General features: G+C 41.4%; 1 pseudogene; it reads right to left on the bottom strand.

The window, feature by feature from the left end:
• The window catches only part of LOC109447295 (centromere protein L), a 69,759-nt pseudogene that overhangs the window by 6,390 nt on the left and 39,935 nt on the right, over positions 1–23,434 (bottom strand).

The raw sequence follows: 23,434 nt of genomic DNA, 5'->3' as shown, positions 1-23,434 counted from the left end.
GAAAATGACACTCTCTGAATTTGAAGTTAATTCGCACAAAATTTAGTGTGTAAGAGTCGCCATCCACAGAAGTTATTCAATCTGGATGATAGGAATGTATCAGTCTCTCCTGAAATATCAACTATAACTGTAACTGTCTTTTGTGACCTGGGGTAACATGAGGTTATGTTATAATGCTGTAATAACAGAAGCAATAGAGTCTGGGGTAAAAGTTAGAAAAGAAAAGTATTTCCAGAGTGTCTCCAGTACTATCCAGGAAAGAGGAAATACAGACCCGTGTTTGCTATCTAGATGGAAGTATCTCCAGAGAGAAGGCTAATAACATTTGCATAGTACTTTAGTTTACAAAGTAACTTCCCAGTACATTATCTCTTTCAACATTCACAATTGCCCCATAAACTCAGTATCATTATCATTCCTGTTTTATTGAGGAGGAAATGGAGTCTGAGAGGCTAAGTGGCTTTCCCAGGTTACATTGCCAGTGAGGGGCTGAACTAGGTAGGAGTGGTCTGACCTTGAGTGAGCATACTTTCCACTGCCCTTTAGACGTCTAACACACACTAGTAACTAATAGGGCACACTAAGCTAATAGGGCACAAACAGCTTCAGCAACACCCAATTTCCTTCATCTGACTCTAATCTTTTGACCTACATGTAATTTGGTTTCTTGGGAGAGGCAAACCTCCAGAAGATAATTATTGCACTCAAGACTGGCTTCATGGGTGTGCAACCTGAATTCCATAGTGCTCTGTGCTAGGCCTCCCTCTTGATTTAATGCTTTGCTGTCACTGTCTTGAAATTCCTAATAATTTTCAAACAAGAGGCCCAGTATTTTCAGTTTTCATGGGACCCTCCAAATTATGTAGCTGGTCCTGACTGCACAGATGATGGCTACAAAGTAGGCATGGGTGTCTGGGTAATCAACCAATGTCTTGGGAGTTTGAAGGGCATGTGGGATTTGGAAATGAGGACAAGAGAGGAAGTGGAAGACTGTCTTTCTGGGGGGAGACTTTGGGAAAGGGAGCTATGGAGCATACAAGGCAGGCTTTCAGGAGTAATACCATCTTGCAAGCCTGATTTCTTTGGTTCACTCCAAAATATCATCAATGAGAGTTATCACAGCAGGTCTGTATGCTTATTCCTTACATATCTCCAAAGGAACCATGATTGACCCATGGCCAACACCTAGGAATGCGGTCCCTAGAATCTTCTTCATGTTAGTGATTGGTCATTTCGTCATATACACTTGGAGCAATGACCCATATTGCACTGGTTTATCAAGTTGCTTTGCACAAATCTCCTGAGCTATGATGTGCGTCTGTGTTCGTTGTGCAGTCTTGAGTGTGGTTGTCATGGATGGAATGAACCGATGTGACCTGCCCCCTCTAAAGAAAGGCCTGGATTCTGAGACTCAAATGGACTTCCCTGGTCAGAGACACACCACATCTACCCAGATCGATCTGACAGAGTGGAAGTGATCCCATGTGGCCTTACAGGAGGAAAGACATCAGAAGCCTTTCTGGACTCCACTGACGCACATCCATTTTCTGCTGCTTTTGCTCAGTATCCTTTGCTGTAATGCATTTTTGCCGTAAGTATAATATGCCATTGAGTCTTTGAGTCCTTCTGGCAAATCACCAAACAAAACAGTCTTAAACCGTAACTTCAAATACAGTCTGTGTGCTATTTTTGGCTTTGTTATTAGTCAGAATCATGTGTTTATATGGAATATCCTCATTTAATAATACTAAACACAGATAATGACAATATTTATAATGATAAACTCTAGTCCCAATGTAGCCTCTTCCTTAAATTCCTTTCTAAATTTTAAAAATTATTCATTTTACTGAAGATTTCAGAAAGTGTAATTAGATTCCAAAAGATTTTGAAAGACTTTTTAAAAACCCTATATGATCCAGATGCCATGTAACCATTTAGGAAGTATCTTTCACTTTGGAGACATGTGCACTTGCTAAAACAGACTTGGAACAGCTCAGAGGACATGCCTTTGTGTCCTCTTGGACTGATTACGGCCATTCTTTCTTCTTCAGCATTCCAGAGCTACTGACTCAGATTATAAGCATTTCAAAATTCTGTCACATATGTCCCTGCCAACCATAGCTCAATTTTTATATCTTTGCAAAAATTTGGCCTCTAATGAGGTCTTAGGTTTATTTTCAGAATCTGGTTAGCTAAAAATAACTAAAGTTAAATTTCCTTTATAATGCATAGCATTTGTCTGTATACTTAGCTCATATAGTATTAGTTAAGACTTATACAATTCAAAAACTTAAATGCATATTTAGAAAATGTCAGACAAACTTATTTTTTGAGTCTTCAAAGTTAATTTCTTTTACTCTAACTCTCCTGACCATCATGGATAATATTGTTTATATTATGCATATTATTTTACCATTTTAAAAGTTTTAATTAAAATCTCTTACTGAGTATTGAACTATAGTTACATATATATATAGTTTATATATATAGTTTTATATATAGTTTTATATGTATGTATATATATGTATATATACATACATATATATATATCCTTTGCTTTGCACAATATCTGTATTACTATAATTGAAGCAAGGCCCGGTTGGCACCCCCGTAGTAGAGGCCGCTCCAGGTCCCTGGCCTCACCTTTCTGTGACTGACCTGTAGCTTAACAATAGGTCATCCCCCTGTGGCTTAAGCTCAGAATATCCTCTGTCCAACCCAGTTCCCTGTATTAGAGAATTACCCTGAAACCTATCATTAATACCCTTAGGCTTATTGATCACAATCTCAGTGGCCTAACCGGATAATCCCATCTTTGTTCCTGGGTTGCTGACTCCACTATAGAAGCCTCTGGAAGAACGCCCAGATTTTCCTTTAAAAAGCCCAAGCCGGTCTGAGAAGGTTACAGCAGTGTTTGGAGGTGTTCACCCGCTGCCTTCTCAGACTCCCGTGCTCTGATAATAAACGTTTCTTCTATGACCAAACTCCTGTGTTGGTCTATTGGCTGAGCAGCACAGGCAGCGTGAGCCCCGGACACGTTTGGCCTCCAGTTTCATAATCAGTTGACTAGTATAAAGGCAGGTTTCTATAAACTAAATATAATCTTTATACTTGCATCATCACAATTGAGGTTTGTATAGACTGTTCATTATTTTACTTGATTTTTCAACCAGTCTAAGATCAAGCATTATGACAGAAGGTAAAGGAAATTGCCATTGTCATATGCCCACTCACTATAGAAAATGAAGTTCATCTTCTACATCTTTGCCACCTCAAAGCTCAGAAATCTTCAAAGGTTATCTATTTCCAACAAAATCAAGTTTAAACTTTTCTGCTATAACGTTTAATATCCTCTGTAATCTGGCCCCATCCTACCTACTTGACCTCATTGTTTATTATTTTCCTACTGGGCACTTAGTTCCTCATCGTGCTTAGAACAATGCTGAGTACATAGGATGTATTCAATAAATGCACACTCATTGTTGGGTTTTTAAAGATAAAAACAAGATATTTTCATAGACTATCAACAAGATAGAAATTTGAAGCCATTATAAAAATATTTATAAGACAATTGGAAAAAGTTGAACTTTGTCTAGATATTTGATATTTGGAGATTACTGTTACTATTTTTAGGTGTGATAATGGTATTGCTTTTATGTTAAAAAAAAACAACCTTTTGTGTTTTGGACTGAATTGTTTCCCCTCAAAATACATATGTTGAGGCTCTAACTTCCATGAGACTGTATGTGGAGATAGGGTCTTTAAGGAGCTAATTAAGATTAAAGAAAATCATAAGAGGGGGTCCTAATCCAACTGGACTATAGTCCTTATAAGAAGAGGAAGAGACACCAAGAATGCAGGAGCACAGAATAAAGGCCGTGTGAGGACACAGTGAGAAGGCAGCCATCGGCAAATCAGGAAGAACGGTCTCACCAGAAACCAACCCTGATGGCATCTTGATCTTAGACTTTCAGTCTCCAGAATCATGAGACAGTAAGTTTCTGTTGCTTTAGACACCCATTCCATGTTGTTGTGTATGGCAGTCTGAGCAAACTAATATATCTTGTTTTTAACATACACAGCTATCTATCGATCGATCGATAGATCTATCTACCTATCTACCTACCTACCTACCTACCTATCGTTTATCTATCTTCTATCTATTATCTCTCTCTCTCTCTATCCTTCTATCTATCTGATGTGATGTCTGGGATTTGCTTCAAAAAATTATTGGAGTAGATGGTACTATGGATGAAACATCATTGATAATTCTCGAACCTAAGTAATGGGTACTTGGGAGTTAGTCGTACTGTTCTCTCTACTTTTGTTTATCTTTGAAGGTGTTCATTTTAAGAGCTTTTAAATTTTAGCAAAAATAAAACACTAAAAACAAAAACTTGTAACTGAGAAGAGGCTGCAAGTGTTAGCAGGCCAGTGGTGTAGGCAGAGGATGGGGAGTTGGGCTGAAAAGATTTTGGGGCTTTGCCGGCTTTGGGAACTTGCATCAGTTACCTGACTCTAGGAGTTCCTTCTTCTCAGGAATTCTCCTTGCTTCTTCCCAGATTTCTTTCTAGGCCTTCCTCCTGATCCTATCAACCAATTATGACATGGAATGGAATTGGTCTGACATATCAGTGAAAGAGTCGGATACTTAAGACGTAGGTCAGAAAGGTCATTTCACTTAAAAAGAATCATTGCTTTGTGCTGTCATCCATACCTGAAGTTCCCTGAACTAAAGCAATGAGCACCAATTAATGTGTTGCCCTCAATAAAAATTACATACACATATACAGGCACAATCACCCATGGTATGACTTGCTTTTCCCCTTTGGAGCACAATATAATCTTGTCACATTTGTATAACTGATGGCTTTACCACCTGTTCCACTTCAAGACAGACTAAAAACTTCTTAAGGACCCTTCTTACTTCCAAGTATTGAAATTTCCCAACTTATTAAGTACCGAGCATCCCCCTACACACACACACACACACACACACACACACACTTGCTTCCCAGAAGCAGGAAGAGGGGGAGTTAGAGACTCAGTAGTCCCTCTCCCCACCCCATCCTCTGCCCACTACTTCTTGCAGCCTCACCGTGCCACAGCTGAAGCCCCACCTACTACAGTTTGGCAGAAAATGATTTTCTACAATTATTGGGATGACTCCATTAGTCCAGATTTTGACTCAAGCCCCAGAAGTACCCCACATTGGACGCTAACAACTCTTCTTAAGGAATACTCTTCTACTCAACTCTTGCCCTTCAAAGCACACTCGCTGTGCTGAGGTGAGTAGGTCTGGAGTTGATTTAAGTGGCAACCACATGCAGGGTTACATATGGCTTTCTCACAATTCCCATATGCTGAGCTTGGGTTTCCAATCCTCCTCAGGTTTATGTATTTAAGCAGTCTCCTTGCTCTTCTCTACTCCTGGTTTTTTTCTGGGGCTACGCTGATCCCCTCCAACCAGCCTCTCTCACACTGACCATCAAGGAGTAGTGAATGGATTGCCAGGCCATTCCAAACCCAAGAACACCAGACTCCTTACTTGGTCCACCACCTTCCCTCAAACTCTACATACTGCTGTAAATGGGGAGGCGTTTGAGAGGGAGATCAAAGAAGAGATCTGCTTACACTCTGAACTCAGGACCAAGAGTTTCTACCTAACCTTATTATTGCAAAACTAAAAGGGCCACTGAAATGATAGTCACACAACGAAAAGGATCTACTTCAAGGTGAATTTCTGTCTCTCTCCATATAGAAGGTATCTGACACCTTCAAGAAAATAAGCAAATAAAACACATTATTTATAGGCATGAAGCATATACCACATCATGCTATCTGGGGAGGCAGTTTACAGGTGATTTTTATTTTACTTGCCTGTATGTTCTAATTTTTCCTTTAATGAGCATATATTAATTATATAATAAAAAGTCACTATAAAAGAAATTTGAAACAAATAAATAAACATAAAAGTGTCAGGCTCTGATGGCTCTGAGAAGATCCAATGAGGTGTTAAGATGCAGGTTCCTTCGCAGAACTGAGCATGGGGTGGAGGGAATGTTTATAAAATATGATAGGAAAACAACAAAGGCAAATTTCATTTATTTTACCACGTTTTACCTAAACTTTTCCCTCTTTTGCAGTAATTCTAGAGGTAAAAAAAATAATAACTGCTGAAAAACTGCTCTGGGGAAGACAATCTGGGGACAATAGAATTTTGCGGAAACATTCAAATCTAGTTAAATTCAGCAAATATTTAATTTCTTTTCTGATGTGTCAACCATGATGGTAGGTACAGTGGAAGTTACAAAACAAAAGAGTAAGACATAGTCTTGCCCTCAAAGAGCAAGGTGACTTGGGATTGTACACAGAAGGTCATATAACTGTAACAGATACAATAATCAGTCTTTCTGACTCCATCTTGCTCGAGCCTGCCCGGTTCCCATAAAATGTTGGTTAGCAGCCTCTGCTTAGACCTGCACATAGATACGCTAATCATTAAAGGAATGTAACCTTCAGTAGTCTAGGAATTACTGAAACAACCTCCCTGCTCAAAACTACCTCCCCAAGGAGATAAGGAAGTTATGTACAAAAATAATCATTGTTTTTATCAAAAGATTTGTAGGAACATCATGAGTGGGACCACAGCAACTGGAGTTTGGTGACCAAAAGCAAAGAAGTTTCACCATCCCTCTTGAATACTTGCTGGTGCCCAGGTATCCTTGGTTATCAGTCACCTCCTGACTTCAAACCCCTCCTGTTTCCCCCTCCTGCTGGCATAAAAGCCTGAATTCTGTACTTTCTCATGATGGCTCTTTAGGAGGCTAGTCTGCCATCTTGTCGGCTTGCTGGATTTCCAGAAGTTGCTTTCCTTGCCTCAGCTCTGTCTCTCGATTTCTTGGTTACTGTGCAGCAAGCAGTACAAGCTTTCTCTTGGTTACAAGACAGACTGCCATACATGGCATATAGAGGGGGCTGCTGTGTTTAGAGGGCTCACACACGCATGTGTCTGTGTGTGGGGGAAACCTGGGGTGGGGCGAAGGGGGGTCAGGAGGGACACAATAGAGGAGCATTTTAATTGGGTCTTTGGGAATTTCAAAGGTGGATATTGTTGGGCCAGGTATAGACAAATGACTCCACTACTATTTATAGACTAGGTTGGTAGCAAAGACAACCTCACGTTCATGCGATATTTGATTTTTTTTTTAATTACTCGTATAATTCCCTTTGAAATATTTAAGATAATTTTGATGTCAAATGACTATTCAAATAGAAAGTCTTTTTTCTTGCTTTGTGTCCATGATGGTCTTTTTTCTCATTAAAGTAATAAAGTACTATGAAGAAGTTTAAAGTCTTTCGCACATCTATCAATGTAGCTTTCTTAAAAGGAAGACACGAGGATTCCAGAAATACAGTGTGAAGTACCCTCAAGCTATGCTTGGTGTTAGGCACTGCAGGAGGAATGAGTAGCAGGAGACCAAAACTGGTCTATTAGAATTTATTTGGCATGTTTGAGCTGCGGGAGGTCAGGCTAGAAAAGACCATAACCACCCTGAGCCAAAATGGGTGTGGAGTTTTATAGGAGGGGGTAAAGGAGGTTGTTCCCCCTTCAGTGCTTCAGGGGGTTTTCGTTGCGGTGTCTCTAGCAACCAAGGGTTTCGGGGGCATGACCAAGCCCTCCGGCTCCACATCCTGGCCCCCAGGCCTCCTTTGGGACTGCCCAGACCTGCTGATCACAAGCCCCTAGGAGACAAAGTACAAAGCAAGATAGGATAAGATGGTTTCTATATTCCAGGCGGCTTCTCCAGGCCTAAGGCAAACACAAGCCGGCAGGTACAAGGCACAAAGCAAGACAAGATGGCTTTTAAGATAAGAAGGTTCTTGTTTCTGGTCTAAATATGGCCTAACACTTGGTAAGCAAGGGTCTGTACAAAACTTCTGTATAACACAAGTTTGCTTGTTGTTGGTGAAAGAGAATGAAAAGTCCAACTACTAATGTTGTCAAAATTCATATTCTGAAGAGAAATATGGATTGTTTCTTGCTTAAAACAAAAATAAAACAAAGAATAAAAATTTGATAAACTTCCTCAGGCAACTTTACACATGGAATCTCTTTCAAGTCAAGTTTTCAGGTTTCATTTTTAAAAATAGAATCTTGCTTTTCTTTTTTACAATGTAGTGTTTTGACTCTTAAATTCAATGCTACTAACCATTAAAAAGAATGGAGGCCCAGAATTTGTTATCAAGTGGATCAGGAAAGCGCACTTTTTGTTCTTTTCTAAATAGCTGAGGATTGTGATTCAACCAAACTAACAAATAACAGTTAAAAACCAAAACACTCCACCAAATTAGTAGATGTCCCTTCACTGTAGTTCGTGTATATGGTGATTACCATCTGCAAGGTGCAATAATGGTGAAAATGCTGTCTGAGGGATAAGACACAATTTAACTAGAGTTATTTGACCCATAAACAAACCAGAATGCTCTGGACATTGGTTGCCAGGCGTAGAGTGGTGACTTTTTCCCCCACCACAGAAACACCCCCTTTCTAGGTGAGGCATTTGGTGCCAGAGACCCCTGGGAACTGACAGCACCTAGGCCATTGGGGTGCACTCGGAAGAGAAAGGAAATCTTTCTGGCACAATGGTGTTGGGTGGGGGGACTTCCGGTCCCTTCCTGCAGGACAGTTTTCAGTATAGGGAACAATAGTGATTGTAGCTCCAAATGGAAGGTAACACGCCCCTAGGGAGTCCTTGCCAGGGAAAAAGGCCCCAGCCTCCCACCATAGGAGAGAGTATATGGCTGTCTTTTTCATTTATGGTTTAAGCTTATGGGGAAATGGCTGCCCCTGCAGGAGGCTAGTGTTTGGGTAGGAGCATATGGAAGGTTGCACAGAAAGAAGAAGACAGCACTGTTTGGAATGAGTGATGCAAAAGCACAGATGATGAGAGGGGATTTTGAAGGCAAAAGCTAAAGTTGGATTATTTTATTTTACTTTATGCTTTCTTGCTAGAAACCCTCAGATATCACAGAAAAACAAATTTCAAAGGAAGAACTTTTTTTTTTTTAAGATGTTTTTTCCTACAGCCTACTCTTTGAAGTTTAACAAAGAGGGAGATGGCTGTTGATCAGGCTGGATTCAAACTGGGCCTTGAAGTCACCAAGCTGGCAGTCAGTACAGGGCTTAAAGGGCAAAACTTGGTGCTTCGGTATTTAACATAAATGAGAACATTGAAAAAAAGGCAAAAGACTACCATGCCTTTTCAATGGTACTTTGAGTCATTTTATCTCTTTTTCTATCTAGAAAGATCGATTTACATGTCACGGCTGCCTCCTTGTTTGATTTAAAATAATCATATGAGCACAGGCTCTCTGCGGCAACCCCTAGATCTGTCAATGTCACGGTAATTGGTACGAGGAGTCCTGAGGGGTCTGGCAGCCCACCTCTTGAACAACTGACCTGCTGGGTCAGACGTTCTGGTTTGGTTCCATTTGGTACATGCTTATTAAGCACCTACTAAGCACCAAGACTGTGGAAAGAAATTTAAAAGATGAATAATGCACTGAGCAGGGTAGACAAAGTGCTAGAGGCACACAAAAAAGGGAAGGGTTAATTGTGGGTAGAAACACTGAGCAAGATTTTAGATTTGAACTGGACACTGAAGGGTGACTAGGATTTCGGCAGGCAGAGCAAAAGCACTGAGATTCCTTCAAGGGAATGGTCAGAAGCCTTGCAACTTCCTGGGATTCCTGGCCAGAAGGAAGGCAGCCTCCTGGGAGGATTAATACTTAACACCCGTCCTGTATCTCAAGGCTTTGGGGAAGTACACATAAGTAGCCTCACCTCTGTTGGCGACATCTGTGCTCATGAGCAATAACGTGGTGGTGATTACATGGGATTCGGGGACGGAACACGTAGGTGTGCACCAAGCCGGGGCAAGACAGCGTGTTGACAGGACCTGAGAGCCTAGATCTGCTCTTTCCTGAGAACCAGCATCATTTCTTTCCTCGGCTCCCTAAAACGCTCTAATCGCCTTGAATAACTCCCTTGTTTTGCTTTAACTAGTTTGAGTTGGAGACCTATCACTCTAACCAAAAAAATTCTGACTAATTCAGTACCATTGTTTTCTCTTATTAATCAACCATTAAATCTAAGTTGTTATACATTTTTATTTCCTTTTTTCTCTTTAATTACATTTCAAATATATTAAGCTGGCTAGAGAATCACAATTATCACTCAATGCCTTGGGCAATGTGGATGCATAGGGACCAAGAGCCCCAAAGGAGAAGGGTGGGCAGTACATAGGAGAGCTCTTAGCTTTGGGGTTCACACAGAGGCAGGAACACCTTCTGGAAAATGTGCTTGGGTAGGGCTCCATAATTTGGGACTTACCCTGGGACTCTAAGGAACTATCTTGTCTTCTAAACTACTTAACAGTAAGTACCCTCCCCTCTCCCACTGGCTCCTCCAAATCCCTCAGGGATCCTCAATAAAGGCTGTGTCTCAAGGACACCTGAGACAAAGATCTATTCACCAACTTAGTAGAAAAAGCAACAATCTAGGCCTTTTTATGGGAAAAGAAAATACTTGTATTCATTTTTAACATTTCAAATCTGTTTGTGTTGCCCTGTAGACACAATAATCTCACTGCTGTCCCTTAGTTCTCAAATGTGAAGAATTTAAGGACACGTTTTTTTATCTTCCTCTCTCTGTTATTGTAGATTTCAACATCTGTCATTTTCAGTTTGATCCCATTGACTTATAGCAGTGAGTTTTTTTAAATTCTTAAGTGATCATGATGTTTTTTCTCATTTATTCTGTAAGTTTTATTATTTATCAAGGCCAAACTCTTATTTCTTCTTCCTCAGTTCCTCTATTTCCCAAGACCTTAGCTATTTATCTGCTTTATTTCCTGCCTTCTTTTATTAACCTCAACAACATGCTTTTGTGAATACGCTTTATTAAGAATGCAATTCATCGGTGGGGGGTGGGCAAAATAGGTGAAGTTGGTCGAAAGGTACAAACTTCCAGTTATACAATAAGTTAAGTCCTGGGGGTATAATGTATAGCATGGTGACTATAGTTAAAAATACTGTATTGTATATTTGAAATTTGCCAGGAGAGTAGATTTTAAAGGTTCTCATCACAATAAAAAAAATGTATAACTATGTGTAGTGATGGATGTTAACTAGACTTATTGTGGTGATCATCTAACAATATATACAAACATTGAATCATATGTTATATAACTGAAGCTAATGTTATATATTAATTATATCTCAATTAAAATTTTTAAAAAAGAATGCAACTCACAAGGCAAAGATACTACTCCAAAAGGTGTTATATAAGACCACCAGAGGTTTAGCCCAACCTTTTTCCCAAGGCTGATGGCCAACGCAGGATTTTTACTTAGACATGACCAAACATTACGCAACATTTTCTCTGAAAGGCAATTAATAAAATTAAAGGAATGTGCAGCTTCAAATGACCCGAGCTCTTGGCCGAGACCCTGATGACCCAGCTCTGCATGATTCTGGCCTAATCACTAGATCCCAGATGCTGCGTTATCTCTGAGTTTGTAATCCACATCTGTACTTCTCTGTCTCTTCTAAGCAGAAGAGGCCCAGCTGACGGTGTTGTCATTTGTGGGCCCAGGTACCACTGAAGAGCCAGACCTAGGCTGTCCGTGCCCAACAGGTGTACAATATAAGCTTTGTTCAGGAGCCGTCACCTTTGTGGCCTTGTGTGCCCACACTTCCTTCACCTAAAAGCGCTATCATTGAAAAAGGAATCTTAGCCTTAGAAGTTTAGTTCAACCTTTTCCTAGACACTCGCTAGTATTGGCCTGGTTTTCTACAGTTATTTTCCAGCCATCAGCCTTACATCATGAATCCTCACTGAGATTTTTTGTTTCCTTCTTGGCATCAATCACCCCAGCTTTTCTACGTGATTGGTAGGTGGTTTTCAATCACTTATGTTCCTAATATGCTCATTGCTTCATATATGCAGGCTCATTCCCAGGATACATACTAAATTGCCTGCCAGAAAGAATCCCATATATGTTCTTTATATCTTTCTATCACATCTTGCACAGTGCTGTATTCATTTGATCACAAGGAGACACATCTTTCCAGTGGAAGAAAACATGGGGTAGAACAAAGGAATAAAGAAAAACTTTCCAATAGCTAAAAAACAGAGATAGTTAGAAAGGGAAATCGGGGAGGCAACAATAAAAATAAAGAGAAAAATACTCCTTTATTCCTTGGACCACTAGAACTCCTTCTCATCTGAGAGCTAATCTTGACTATTAAGTGCTTTGTCATAATCAACAAAACGTCCAAGATCTGTGTATGTATTTTTTTCCCCCTTATTCCGCCTCCCCCTACTCCGGTTCAAGATGTTGTTTCTCAGTCTAGTTGTGTAGGACACAGCTCCCTGGCCCATGCTGGGGGTATTATGAGCTTTGCGCTCCCCTGGCCTGAGGCAGTCGGTGGCCACTCACGCTGGCCACTGGCCACAGCACACAGCAGCCCATGCCGACCTCCAGCTGCCCACGATAGCCCAGCTCCAGGGAGAGCTGTTGTTCACAGTTTCAGCTGTAGAGGGTGCAGCTCACTGGCCCATGTGGGAATCGAACCGGGGACCTTAGTGTTAGGATCACAGGGCTCCAACCACCTGAGCCACCTGGCGGGCCCAGATCTGTGTATTTTATAGTCCATTGTCATAGGCATTTGATGCTGAAACCCACTTTAATTTCTATGTGAATGCTGATTGTAAAGGTCCTCCTGTCACTACTCACTGTGGCAGGAAACTCAATTTTGTCCTTGAATAAGAATTGCATCATTCTTATTCCACACATGTTCTTTTCAACATACACATCTTGGTAGCATACTACGGGAACATATATTGGGTAGTCTCTCAATAGATCTCAGACCTAGAATACTTTTAATCAAAGCAACGTTGATACAGTAATTTCTACAATCATGAAATAAAAGATAGGCATTAAAGCCCTAATTGTTATTAAATTCAATTTGATATTCTTTGTTGCAGTAGGGATTTCTCAAAACTATAGCTATATATACTACATAACTATAGCTAACATAATATTTCTTTACTTTGTATTTGCTGTTAAAAAAGAGACAATGGGCGCAAATTGAGTCAGTTGTGCTAAGTCCCACGTGAGCAAACCAAGACTTAATATCTAACCTAATTGCAGCTTTTGCTTCTCCCAGGAATAGGGCCTTTACCCAGTCAGTGTTATTCACCAGTCAGGAATTTCTTGGCCAGCCCTCAGAGGTAATCTGCTGTTAGATCCCTTCCATCATCCTGAGGAGGGCAATCTTGCCTGAAACAGTGCATTCTTTGCTAATAATATCCTTTTTTTCTACCCCCTCTCTGCTTTCAAAAACCTTCCCTTTTCTGCAGCTGACAGAGCTTTGTACTTGCTCGATGGAATGCTGCCCAATTCATGAATCATTTAATAAAGTCAATTAGCTCTTTAAATTTTACTCCGTTGAATTTTTGTTATTTAACATTATGTATAAAGTGTTACCTATGGTTCCAAATATTCATGGGCTAAAAATGCAAACTGTTGAAAAAAAATGCCGTGTCATTTAAAAAATCAGTATAGTAACTTTGAGATGATTGAAAATGATCTCTTACATGTAACATCAACAGTAGGTAAGAACACTGACACATGTCTCACAAAGATGTCATGAAAAACAGGGCTGGCTTCCTCTGTACCAATTTGAAAGCACTGGGCCCTGACACCGGTTCAGAATCCAACTCTGTGCTCTGGGTTGGTATAGAGTCAGTTATTTGTCACTGATATGGGTGTAAATCTCATGAGTATTCATCCAGGATGTTTGACATGTCTGCCACATCTAAGAGCACTGGCACAAATCAAAGATTATTTGGAACAACCTGGAAGAAAGCTGAAGACTTGGATACATATAAATTTCAATGTGAGAAAACGTCCTCTCTACCAAACATTCCAAATTCTTATATTATTATTTATCAATCCAGTCAGATAAAAACCTGTTCACCTATTTAAGTTTCATTCAGCTTTCCACCCTCTTTGAGTTCAGAGAATGTTTATTTCTACGCTGTGTCTGGACATCAAGGACACACACTAAAGACAAACAGTCTTTAGTAAGGCAAACAATTAAGAAGTGAAGATTATGGAGCTGAGGATATCACAGAATTAACGTTAATGAAATACCTTCTTTTATTTTTTTCTTACCAACACCCAGAAAAGAAACAGTGATTCAAGCCCCAGGTCCAGGAGTGAGGGAAGGAACTCGATCAGACAGCTCTACCAGGAAGTTTATCTGCAAATACAAAGGTTATTTTACTAACATTTACAGACACCAGAGCATATACTTTGCCTGTATTTTCTGGGTGTGGAGATGGACTGGGTATATCTATACTTTTTTTTGCTCAATCTCCACTGTCATCTAAGATATAATATGTGGTCTTGAACGTAGTTTTGTCTGTGATACTAACAAGGATCCAACTCATGACCTTGACTTTCTGAGCACCGTGGTCTAGAGCTGCGCTGTCCAATACTGGAATCACTAACCACATGTGATCAGTTACACTTCAATTAAATAAAGTTAAAACTTCAGTTTCCAACAGCCACATTTCAAGTGTTCCATAGTGACATGTGATTAGTGGTCAGTGGCTACTGTGTTGGGACAATGCAGATGCAGATTTCCATCATCCCAGGAGGTTCTACTGATGGTGCGAGCTACATCCTTGGTCCTCAAAGTTTGTGAGCCAGCAGCAGGGGTGTCACCTGGGAGCTTGTTAGACCTGCTGACTCCCGGTTACCTCCATATCCACTGAGCCATATCTGCATTTTACTAAGACCCCCCCAACCCCCAAGTGATTTATATACCATTCAAATTTGAGACATACTGAACTGGACCATGGAGGAAACACATCCCCAGACTTAGAAGGAGAGAACTTTATGAGATGCAGAGTCACTTCCTGCAGGAATATGTCTTTACTAGGGCTTGTTAAAACTAAGAAAAACATAAGGTTACTTCCAGTCAAATTTAACACTCTCTGTCTATACAACTGCTGATGTTGATCTATGCCTTCCTCTTGACTCCCTGAAAAATAGCTAAACATGTATTAAGCCCTTACTCTAAGCCATGCATTGTTCTGGGTGCTTCTGTGTTTTGATTTATTAATCCTCACAAACACCCCGACAGGTGACTTCTATTATTAACCTTAATTTACAAACAAGGATTCTGTGACGCAAAGAATGGAAGTCAACTAAGGTCACCATGGCCAAGTGGAGGATAACCCAGCAGAGCCCATGCGAAAGGATCTCTCCCGGCGGCTAGCAGTCCCTGGAGAACTACAACTTTGGGGGTTTCTCACCAGGTGCACTGGGCCCCAAAGTCAATAGTGTGGACAGGATTACTTGTTTGTTGTGTGCTACTCCTGCTTCCACTTACCTCCCGAAAAGGCTGCATAGTTCAGATATGCTGTGACCTACTTTGAGAGGATGGCCTGGCAGAGCACCATGTTTCCTTCCTATGTGCCTAGTTTAGCTCATCTTATCGCTCAGCTCTCTTTTCCCAAATGCCCAGGAAGGACCCAAGAAAGAGAGAGCTGCAGTTAAATTCATGCCCAAATCCTGCCCACTCCGGGAGTGCAGCCCCACCTAAAACAGCAACAAAAGAATCAGCTGTTTCCTGCCCAAGCTGAGTAGCTCAGGGTGAGTCATCACTTTCCCTGCCCCAGCTAAGGCGGGGCGCCTCCAAGCCCTCACAGAAGCTTCCAACACAGAATGCTCAGGCCGGCCTGTGAAGGCTGGAGAGTCAACTTTTTCAGTGTCTCCTTCGGATCTCATGAATTAACAATGACTGCACTTAAAGCCCCAAAGTGCCCGCTAACCGACCTGAAATTAACTCTGTTGGCATTTGGCAAACACCAAACTACCCACGTGCATTAAGCCCAATGAGAGGACTGAGGGCTTGCCAGGGCCTTACGTCTCAGATGGATTAAAGAGGCACATAAGTGAAGCCAGCTGTGTCAGCATCAGCCTTATTTGGTTATTCGAAGTATCCAGCTTTGTGACACAGAGCTTGGGGCCAACACGACACACCACCAAGGACACCTTTTAGTTCCTCATCTCCAGCACTCTCCTTTGCTTGTTTTAAGTAGTAAATGCTAAATTCCTGGACAGAGATTGGGTCTCTGTACCCCCATGGTTGTCCAGCAGAGGGCTCTGCATGCAGTGGTGCTCAATAGATGTTTATTAAAAGAAATGGAAATCAATGGGGACTCCAACTATGACTATTGCTACTCAATAGCCAATAAGACCAGCATGACACTTTGCAGCTCTCTAGGATCCTTCTCCAGTAAACTTAAAGTGTTTTATAAAATTTTGGGTAATAAATGCATATACCAGCCCTATTTGGTAATTGGGAAGACTGAAGTTGAGTGAAGTTATGATTTGGCTACCATCGACTCTGGAAGAATAAAATTCAGTCTTCCTAATTTGCACCTTGAAGCTCTATCGTCCAGGAGGCACCGAGATCTAAGAGGAAAACGGGTGTCATAACCAGTCACTGGGGACAACTGGTTTATGTCCACCTGAGGGTGACCTGGGACAAGAAAATTGGAATTGCTCAGTGGCTGTGGAATGTTTCAGGGTGCAGATGCAAAGCTAAGGAACAGGGTCTCCAGAGTCTGTACGGACTGGTTTTCAGGAGGAACCTGGGAGGAAAGGACTGAGAAATGGGGGTGGAATAAACAAATGAGAGTAAGAAGCTGCCTTTGGAGGGGCCCATGCCAGGGTTGGGCTCCATGACGTTCCTCTCTATTTGGACACAGCTCTAGAGCACCAGCAACTGGATCTTACCAAGAGCACTTATCTTAAATATTTGCCAACAACTTCACACTCGTGGACACTGAGAGGAAATATGTTAGGGAGGAGACGATTACATCATGCACTCTTTTGCTCTCTTCCCGGTTCTGAGTGCTGTGCCCTTCATTGTTACCCAGCAGTCTGCAAACACCCACGTTTGACTTTTTCCTTCAAGCCAGTGAGATGGAATAAATGGATTCCTTTATGTCCAGAGAGAACTCTAATCCTTAAATGGCCTCATTAAAGAACCAGCATTTTTTGAGAGTCATTGTGTTTAATGGGTTATTATGTAAAGACAGGCTTTCCAAAGAGGCCTTCCGCACCACTGTCTTGAGCGTCTGTGTCATCAGAACAGGCTCTGCAGAACTGACTGGGAATGAGGACCGCCTGATGGTTTACAGATGAATTGGAACTTTTATCTCATGAAAAGTAGTAAGAGTGTAAACTAAAAAATATATATATGATGGTGATACTAACAGTAACCATCATACATAGCACTTTACTTGCAAAGTCCTGAAATATGGCAGCATTCCTCTCCTTCTTTAACCCCGGGAAGAATCATTCCCATCCTCTAGGTCCTTACAGAATTCATCTCTAGCTCGGATGATGGAGAGAGAGCACTGAATTTAAATCAGAAGTCCTGAGTGTGAATCTTTATCTGTCACTTACTGGTTGTGGGGCCTTGAGCAAAATATTTTATTCTCTGAGCCTTGGTTTACTTATCTGTAAAGATAATCATAAAATGTATCTCAAAAAATCATTGTGAGGATTATATGAGATGTCAAGTTAGGCTTTCAAGAAACACTTGATGAGAGAATTAATTACAATGCGTCATAATTAATGGGTCACATCCCTCAACTGGAATGTAACCTTCCTGCCGGTAATGGAACAGGTCTGACTCATCTTTGCATCCTTGGCACCTAGTAAGTGCCCAACCCATTATAGGGGCTGAATAAATGTTACTGAAGAAATGAATGAATGAGCCATGTGACTCACGTCACTACAAAGGCAACTAGGCTGTCCATTGTTGTCAAGAGCTCTGCTGAGCTGCAGAGAGCTGGACTGCCAGGTGTCAGAGTAGCCCATTAAGACGACAAGCCACACTGAAATAACAGTCCAGCCTTGAATCACTTGCTGCCCTAGTGTAAGCCAGAGGCTAGACTGCAGAACGCACTGGTACCTCCTGTTGCATCTCTCCCACAGCACAGCGCCAAGACAAGGTCAGCTGGATCAGCACACGTGGGTGAACCGTCTCACTACTGAGGGAGCCCTGAGCAAAAGGCTTCTGCAGTTCTACGGACGCAGGGCTGGGATGAGTGTAAGGGAGCAAACCCAAGGGGGACTCGGAGGGGGAAAATAGTGAATACTGAGTGAGTGTAAAGAAAAAGTGTCTTCAAGGTTCCTCCCTCTTTCCTCTACAGGGAGTCTTGGCAGAGTCTCTTGAGGAAAGCTCCCTGATAAAGGGACCTCCAAATGGAGGCACCTGGGTGAGGAATGCAGATCTGTGTGACAGCGAGGCTGGCCAGAGGGGCCTGAAACCTTGACTGCAGCTCCCTGGTGAGACTGCGGTGGACTGAGCCTGGTATGGGGAGGGCGGATGTCCCCCATGAGGCCTGGCAGGTAAAGCCAAATGGTCAGGACTGTAAGTCACACATAGGTCTTTGGCCAAGAGCTAGACTTTCATCCAGTATGTTATATCTGGCAGATAAAGTAGCTAGAAGCCCGGAGATTTTAAACACCTTGTGTAAGTTTGCTTGGTTCAGTCGGTACAGGGCTGGGATCAGAACAGAGTTCTTTTGGTTCTACCCTGATTATTTTGCACTGGACCAGAGTAGATAAGTGAACACATGCAACCAGATATTGCAGAAAATTGCTCTTCTGTTTTGAGAGGTTGTCTAGCCCTTGCCAGAGTGAGTTATCAACTTCCGAAGCCTCTTGTGGTGGGCAGAATTTGACCCTATGACGTTTCTCACACTGGTGTTGTATCTGTGGATACACTACATCACATAGCAAATGGGACTTCACAGATATAATTATGGTTACTAATCAGTTGATCTTAAAGTAAAGACATTATTCTGGATTAGCTGGATGGGCTCAATGTATTCCCAGGAGCTTTTAGCATGAGAAGAAAGCAAAAAGTCAGAGAAATGCAGCAGAAGGGGAAGTCAGAGAGATTTGAAGCTTGAGAAGGATTTGATGCACTGGTCCTGGCTTTGAAGATGGAGAGGACCGTGAGCCAATGAAGTGGGTGGTCTCTAGAAGCTGGGAATGATCCCCGGCTGACAGCCGGCAGGGACACAGACACATCAGTCCTGCAACTGCATGACAAGGGACTAACTTCTGCCAATCATCTGAATGAGCCCAGAAGAAAATTCTCCCCTAGGGGACTCCAGATATGTGCCCAGGCTGGTTGACCTCTTGATTTTAGCCACACGAGATCCCAAGCAGAGTACCTGGTTAAGCATAATTGCACATGTGACCTACAGAAACTATGAGACAATAAATGGGTGTTATGTTAAGCCACTAAGTTTGCGGTATTTTGTTGTAGCTGAAATAGGAAACTAACACACAGGTTGGAAAGCACAATGTGAAGACCCATCCCGCCCACTCTTCCTTCTCATCCTATCACTGCTACTCTCGGACCTGACAACGACTCCCTTAGTCAATCAGTTCTTTTTGGTTCTCTGTGGACAATGCTGTTGCTAAGCCCGGTCCAAACACTGGTAATTCCAAGTTCATTTCAAGCTCATGGGTTAGGAAGACATTGGGACTATCTCTCTAAAGTATATGCTCAGTGATGGTATCTTCTGTCTGTCTGTGACATACCCAGTGCAAAGCTTTCAGTTCAAGGAAGTAGGGTCGCCAGGTAAAATACAAGATACCCTGTTACATTTGAATTTCAGGTTAACAAAAAACAAATAATTTTTTTAGTATGTCCCAAATATTTTATGGGACATACTTATACTAAAAATATAGTATAAACCTGCCCACCCTACAGGAGCAGACATTCAAAATTAGAGTTTTCTAGAGCAAGTCACACTGATCAGGAAAGTAGTAAGTCATGACAGAAATTTGATCTGGCCTCCTTTTCCTTGGACCAGCGCCCTCTTGTTCCTGCCACAACCAAATCTGTTATCAGGAAAGGATCTTGCATCAGATGCTTACACTTCAGTAGGAATGTTTGTCAGCAGAGGGTGTCTTCATCTTTAAACTTATATTCTAATGTGGAATGAAAGAACTTGCCTCCTGTTAAAAGTAAGGTTGGGTTTCCCTGAGCAGGTGAGGTGATATATCCCCCGTTTGAGTTTTTTTCCAAGGCAGAAGGAAGGGCGAAGATGTGGACTTTTAGAATCAGAAAGATCCGTCTTCAGATCCTGGCTTTCCTGTTCCCTGATTTGTAATTTGGAGCAAATTAATATTTCTCAGCAAATTTATTCTCACCTACCTTTACCTTCAAGGTTATTGTGAAGATCGAGTGAGTCTATACATGTAAAGTACCTGGCACATGGCAGATGCTCAGTAAATATTATTTATCTTCCTTTTGCTGAGTGCAGACCTGGTAGCCACACGCTTATTCTGTGTACCAGCGAAAATGAGCATGTCTGTCTAAGGCAATCTATAGGCATCTAAATGTAGCCTGCAGGGCTGACGAAGAAAGACCGCATACATAATTAGATAAGAGGGATAGCTGTATACTACTAATAAATCCATGTAAATGATTTATTGGACACTTCTATAATAATGGTAGAACACACTTTTAAAAGACATTTTATATGTTAAGGATGCTTCTAGGAGATTTACAATTATTGATTTATACTCATTGGAGACCCACAACAGTCTTTAAAGGAGACACTGTTATCATTTCTATCCCCATTTCAGATGAGGAAATGGAGGCTCTGAAAGGTCAAACCACTTACTCCAGTTCACCTGGCTAATAACCGGTAGTAACAGATTTTTGATCCAGGTAATTGGTCCCAGAGTCTCCACCATTAACTACCTCACTCCACTGCTCTGTGTGTGCCAGGTCTCTGATCCACGCCCTTCCTCTCATGTAAACCTCACAACAAACCCATGAGGTAGGGATTCCTGTCATCTTTCCAATTTTACAGTTTGACCATCTCTAAGAACAAACAATAAGATGGTATCCAGTTATTCAAAACGTTCTGAATCTTAATATTGCTATATTTGATATGATTAAATTGTGGAAGTTTTGTTCTAAAGAGGGTGAACCTCCCAGCGCTGACACAGTTTGGCACTCTCATGTGTCAGGACAGCATCTGTTCAAGCATGTTCCCCTGGGGTGTCAGAGAAGCTCCCTCTAATCCCTTGGGAGGAGCTGCCTTTCTGGTCTTTCTCCGAAGCCCTCTTTTCAGCGTGCAGGGTGATCGCCCCCGAAACAGGATCCCAATAGAGGGGTTTTTGTCCAACTCTTCTGATGCAGCACTCTCTGTGTTTTTTTTGGTGACAAATGAATCAGGTTTCCATTAAAAACACTGATGCCAAAAGGGAGGAAATAAATAAAAGCTCTGGCATCACTTCGGAGGGCGATTCTTTGTCTTAATTCTGGAGCGCGGAATGGAAAGTTGGCAGCTCAGCCTGAAAGATGAGAGTGTATCAGGCAGCTGCATGGTTAGGAGATAAAAACCACCAAATGGAGAGCAATTCGTTTCATCTAAACTGTGTGTGTGTGTGTGTGTGTGTGTGTGTGTGTGTGTGTGTGTGTATGGCAGGAGGCAAACACCAAGCTTGAATCCAGGTCTCAGCCTCCCAGGGTGGGAATCATGTTTCCTAACCATGACATCACTCAAGCCATTCCCATGCCTTTGGCCCACTTTTAAAATTACTTAGCAATGGCGGCTGAAGCCAAATTTGAAATAAATTACTCTATGACTCCACTGTTAATCTGTGTTTTGATAACCAACAGCAAGTCACTGGAACTTTGGATTATACTTGGTATGAAAATATTATAATGTATTGCAAAGATCTCTTTTCATTTACCTCCTGCCTCAAGAAAGTGCCAACTGTATACAGGTGAAAAAGCAGATTCATTGGCATTTGGGAAAAGAGCCAGAATTCCTCTTCAGTGGAAGGCCTTGGGGAAGAAGTAAAGAATGCAGCCTCTGGAGTCAGACCCATGTTTGAATCCTGGCTCAACACCCCAGTGTCGTCCTCTGTAGGTGGCAATAATAATATTATCCACATTTCCCACTTCACAGGGTTGTGGTAGTGATCCAATGCAATGGAAAGTTCTTGCACAGTGCTCTGTAGGTACACAAATGCAGGCAACTGTTATTTATGCTTGTATTTGAAAACACATAGTTCACAGCAAAAAAAAAAAAAAAAAAGAAAAAAGAAGTCATTGATCCTGCTGGTTATTATTTCATATAGGTGCGGTGCTTTGTAGCTACCTGTTAACAGTGAAGCCCTGCATACCTGGTAGGTTCGAGGGAGCATGCAGAACTCTTCAACCAAGTTAGGTAACAGGAGTGCTAGTGGCTAGAAACAGCCCATCCAGGCTCTTCACAGAAGATTATGGGATCTACAGTATAGGAGCATTTTTCTTTTTCTGATACGTTCCTGTGAGATACAAGAATTAAACATGAACTAACTAAACAAGAAATTAAACAGGAACTAAACTTGAACTAACACCAGATGGCCTTCAAAATGTTTCCTTCGATGACAAAAAGCTTGCATTACACCACACCCTCCCATTCAGTTTCTTCCTTTTGTGGTCATTTTTCTGCCTGTTTATTCATGCGAGTTCTGAGCTGGCTCTCGATCATTCAGCTTTGTGTTATCTAAACATTGGTCCATGAAGCAAAAACAGTTTCCCATGGTTCTCACCTGGTTTTTCTTCTAACTAGAAATTAATTATCCATGTTTACCATCTGCCTACAACTTACTAGGGTTTCTGAATTCAAAACTGGAATTTTTGTAAATTTTCACAAAAGTTTTTCAAAGTTCTAAGAAGCTCTCTTTGACTTTTATCTCAAATACATCCCTGAAAGCTGTATCTGTTCATCTTTTGGGACTTGAAGTAGCTTTGGTCAAGAGCCATGATTTGCCAGCCCCACTGTTTCCTCTCTCATTTCTGATATATACTCTCCTACCTCTTTATGCACTGTTTTATGTTCTTGTGTGGTCTTTCTCTCCTTTTAAAATCCTACATTCTCTCATTTCTGTAATTCCTACAGAAGAACTGGATGCTCTATAGGTGACATCTGATGCATTTGTCACCCACCATCACTTCCTTCTTCTTTGTAAGCAGGCATTTTCCCGCCAAATCGCGTCGTAACGCGGGGCTTTTTTGACATTTTCTCGCCAAAATTAGACTTTCCTGTAAAATATTCATATCTTTCGATCTATTTGATATTTTTCTATGAAACTTTCAGTGTTTTAGTTTAAAAAGAGGTCTCTATTTACTTTGCAAAATTTTTGCCGGTTCCAACTAGAGGCGATATGACGAGTTTACTCATTTCCCGCAAAAAATTAACATCATTTCCTTTCCAACTCCATTTGGTAGGTGGGGGAGAGCCGGGAGAGCT

The sequence above is a fragment of the Rhinolophus sinicus genome, linkage group LG02, assembly GCF_036562045.2.
Source record: "Rhinolophus sinicus isolate RSC01 linkage group LG02, ASM3656204v1, whole genome shotgun sequence".
NCBI classification, from domain to species: Eukaryota; Metazoa; Chordata; class Mammalia; order Chiroptera; family Rhinolophidae; genus Rhinolophus; species Rhinolophus sinicus.
Note: the sequence above shows the minus strand (reverse complement) of the source record. Positions and strands in the feature narration are given on the sequence as shown.